This window comes from Xiphophorus hellerii, chromosome 8, assembly GCF_003331165.1.
Source record: "Xiphophorus hellerii strain 12219 chromosome 8, Xiphophorus_hellerii-4.1, whole genome shotgun sequence".
Lineage (NCBI taxonomy): Eukaryota > Metazoa > Chordata > Actinopteri > Cyprinodontiformes > Poeciliidae > Xiphophorus > Xiphophorus hellerii.
The window spans coordinates 4,876,251-4,881,083 of NC_045679.1; positions in this window are offsets into that span (position 1 = coordinate 4,876,251).

The window sequence follows — 4,833 nt, forward strand, 5'->3', positions numbered from 1 at the left end:
AAAAACGTCTAAATTTTGAAATTAATTTCATAAATTTTCTAGAAGAAAACTTGAAAATTTTGAAGCTCAAAAAGTACAAAAATAAATAAATAACTAAATAAATACTTGAAAAAACTTAAAACTGAGTTTCAAAAGTTGAACATTTTCAACTTTTTAAAAAAGAATTTCCTGTTTTTTTCTTGAAAACTTTTGAACTTCATCTGAAATTATCAGAATTTTTTAGTGGAATTAATTTTCTTTTCTTTACATCGGCCCTGATTTGCCACCGTAAAGCAGACACCTGTCGATCAGTAGCAGCTTTTATTCCATATCGAATGCTCTGGAAAAAAAGTGACCTTCGCCAATTATAATATTAATAATAATAATGTTTGTATGTCCAAACGGTCCAAACAAATCATGGCTCTGCAGAATGTGTCTATGTGAACTCTTCTACCTATAAATGTTGCGATTCGACGTTTTTTTCTGTGAGGTTTTCGTTTGCATGTGTGAAGGAAACCAGGAGGAAAAACTTCTTACTTGATTTTTTTAAAAGTCAGACCTCGAATACTTTGACATTCCGGTTGTTTGAAGGATAAATCATAAAAATGAAACGTTAGTGGGAACTAGGCATGGGTTGGTATTTGCAAATTTAAAGCTAAAATGTAAAATATGATCTAATTGTCACATATTGAGTATTACAGCCATGGGCAGTTCTAAATGGGGGTCACCAGGGGCCGTGGCCCCTGTACTGAATAAATAATAGATAATCAGTTTCTTATAATGACATAGAAACTGTAACTAATTGATCTTTGGACCAATTTAATTTCTTCCCTTCACAATTTAACAATAAATTAAAAATAAAAATGTTTGAGTTTTACCTTCAGCTGTCGTCTGGATCAAAGTTCTGTTCCCTATGGAGCTACATTGGGGCCATAACATTTGTTTTAAAAAAATTGGAATACATTTTGAAACTAAACAAATGATTTGAAATGGGAAACAATAAATAATAATTTAGCTGATTATTTTTTTTTTTTCAAACTTCTGGTCAGGTTTGGCATGTGGGTGGAGCCTCAGATATGGAATCACGACTGGAAAAAATATTCCCAGCTGTTGCATTCTGGAACTTTGGGAAACGAGAGCGTTTTCAGTCTGTGATATTTTTCAAAACTAATCACATAAATATAGAATATATATAATTTTTTTGTTGGGCCAACACACCTGAATGAAATGACTTACTGGTTTAGTCTCAGAGAATTTTATGACAAATTTAAGGAATAATTATGCAATTTGGATCACCCACTTTTGAATGATGTACAGAAGATAAGAATCACTGCTTTGTAGTAATTGTGGATCAAACAAAATGAGAGAATGAAAGAAATGGGACTGAGGACGGAGCCCAGAGGAACTCCACATGTAATGGAGATTTATACCAGAAATCAATGGGAGATTTTAGTTTCCCATTGATTTCTGGTTGGGGGTTAAAATGTCTTATTTTTAAATATTAACCTGCCAATCAAGGAAAAGTTGAATAACTTTGATATCCAGCTAATTTATTGATACATTTTTTTTAGTGTCACCAGAATTGAGGCAAGAACTTTTTCTTTCTCTTCTCATTTTGGTATTTAAGAGTTGAAACATGTATAAGTAGATAAAAAAAACAACTTATGGGCCAAAAATGGAGCTCAGAGGAACCCCACATGTAAAGGGAGAAACGGATCTAAAAATATTGGCAGTTTTTAGTTTGAAAACCAGCTGGAGGTGAAAATGTCTTATATTTATTCTTATTTTGATTTCTAAACCATTAATTGGTGCATCTTTGTTTTGCACCAACCAGAATCCAGGCAAGAACTTTTTCTCTTGCATCTCATTTTGATATTTAATTAAAAGTAGGTAAAAAAAACTAATGGGACTGAGGGTCGACCCCTGAGGAACCCCGCACGTAAGACCAAAAATGGTTAAGTTTTTAATTTAAAGTTACTTTAACCAACCAGTGGTTAAAATGTCTGATTTATTTTTTCCTATTGTTTCTGTTAATCCGTAGAAGTATGAGTAGCTTAAAAAAACTGATGGGCCAAGAATGGAACCCTGAGGAATCCCAAAGTCGATAGAAAATTATGTCTTTAATAAGGGGAAAAAAAAGAGAGAATTTCTATAATTGATGTTCTGAGCAAGAAGAACAGGCTGATCTAACGAGGCATCAAAACACAGTAAACAGTTTAACTCTTTAAACTTTTTTATTAGCCAGCCCATGCCTAGTGGGAACAAATGGATTGAGATATCGGCTTTGTTTATGCCTGAATTTTGTTTTTAAGATTTTGTTTTTATACGAGATGATTATGTTTTTCTTGACCTCATTATTGCGCCAACTGATTAAAGTGTTGCTGTGCTGGCCTCACACTCGTCCCTCCACCAGTATTCCCGAACTTTTCCTCCACAATCACTGAACATTTTCAGTCCTGGAAGCTGGATTATCGTTTTTTTTTAATTCCTGGGGTCTTTGATGCTGAATGTCTTTGCACTGTCATTCTTTTGTTCTTGCGCTGCATTTTGCACCTGATGAGTCATAAAAACAAGCGATGGAGGAAATTCGCAGAGCACCAAGCCGAACCGGAGGGTTGAACCGCTAAACCTGTGAAAGTCAAGCGGTACTTTTGTACCGGTAAAAAGCAGAAGGACGCCGTTTTGAAGTGAAACTGTCCAGCCGAACCGGAGGAATGCACTGCCGATTTTTGCCATGCTTGCTTCTGTTTTTAAATGTTTGTCGCAGCCTTGTATTAAAGTCTCATGATTGTCGGCCTCGTCACTGTGACTACACATCCACGGCTCCGCAGCAGGCCCAAATTAGCCCCAAGTTTATTTGTACTGATGGTTGTTTTGGAGTTTTCTGGTTCTGGATGTTTTGTAACCAGATGTTTCTGGTACAGAAAAGCAGCAACCCGCCATGATTGGCAAGGAACACGATGCTTCTTACCCACTAAATATCGGCTTCTGTATGACCCCAGACACAGCGGTGGACACAACTAACCCAAAAGTTGCGCTAATCCCAAAGCACTGGTGGTAAACATTGCTTCTGCTGATGCTAAAGCGCTTTATTAACATGGAATTTAGCAGAAGCTAATGCTAAATTGCTACACCAACAAAAGATTCAGCAGAAGCTAGTGCTAAAGTGCTACAACAGCATGTTTAGTAGAAGCCAATATCAAAGCACCACACTAATATAAAATGTAGCAAAAACTTGCACTACACCAAGAAGAAATTAGCATAAGCTAACGCTAAAGCGCTGTACCAACAAGGAGTTTAGCATAAGGTAATGCTAAAGTGCTACAATAACATAATGCTTAGTAGAAGCTAGTGCTACAGCACTACACCCACAAAACATTTACCAGAGGCTAATGCTAATGCGCTACACCAACATGTTTAGCAAAAGCTGGAAATCTAAGTCGATATTATGGCGATATCAAACTTTATTCATTTGAAAGTTTATAAAACAGTGAGATAAATTAGCGCTTTAGAATTTAAATCAGAGGAAGCTAAGTATGCTAAATGTTTTCAAAGTTAGCTCTGCTACTAGCACATTAGCATTTAGTGTGCCCACCACTGCCAATAAATATCCATTAGCACGTCTCCTTATTGTAATCAGGGTCAGCTGGTCCAAATGGAAATCAGAACCAAAGAAAATATTGGGCCTTTTTATAGACATTTATCTCCATAAGTCATGAAAATAAAGACAAACTGGAAATCAATGGTTTAGGTTTGTGGGTTTGAAAGGAAAGAAGGAAGGGACAAAAAGCTTTTGCTTGGATGGTTTTAAAGTGATGCAGTTTATTTACAGGGAATTCAATCATTTCCTCAAATTTCTACTTTTGTCCTTCATTTGTTGCCTTATTTAACTTATTTCACTGGACTGAAGATCAAATGAAAAATCCTTCAAGATTTTTCAGAAGGCCTGCAAAACTTCAGATTAAGACCTTTTTAAAATGATTATTGGAAGCTGATTATGTAGAATAGAAATGTTAAAATTTAAAGTCTTTTCAACTTTAAAACGAATTCAATAGGGTTTATAATTATGAGGTACAAATCTCTGCAGAATGGCTTTATAAATTTAAATTCTAAATAATTCTGAATATTAAGTTACCTTGAAGGTACATTGGTTTATTTAGGGATATTTGAGTAAAAGTAGGGTGAATACAAATGCACACCACACTTTTCAGATATATTTTTCTTCTGTTTCATAATGTACTACTCTATGCAGTTAAACTGAACTTCGAGTAAAAGCGGTGATATTTATGTTTTAAACCTTCAGAAGTCATTTAATTATTAAAATCCACAATTCTAGTAGTTTTAGCATCAAAACTGTGAAATTATTTGGCAAATCACAGTAAATTAATCCTTCTAATCATTTGGGATGATTTAAATTTTTAATAAGATAATTGGTTGTGGTCGATTTTATTTAGAGGCATCGGAGTAAAGTTCGCTGAATGCCAGTGTATTTCAGTAAGATTTTATGTGACAAACCAACACAGATAGTGAGTGTATAGTTGTGAAGTTAAATCTGATAAGTGTGGTGTGCATTTGCAGTAAATCCAACTTACTCTCTTACCTCAAAATGAAATGTTATTTGCACTAAAAGTAAAGCACCAATAATAAACATTAGTTCCACTAATGCTAAAGAACTGAATTCAGCCATGTTGTTACCAAACGTGTGTTAGTTGCACAACATGTTAGGGAAGCTAAGTGTGCTAAAGGTTTTCATGTTGCAAAAACAACATAGGAAAAATTACCTTTGCTACTAGCATATTAGCTTAAGTGTGTCCAGATGTCAGACTTTATTCAACTGAAAGTTTACAACATTAG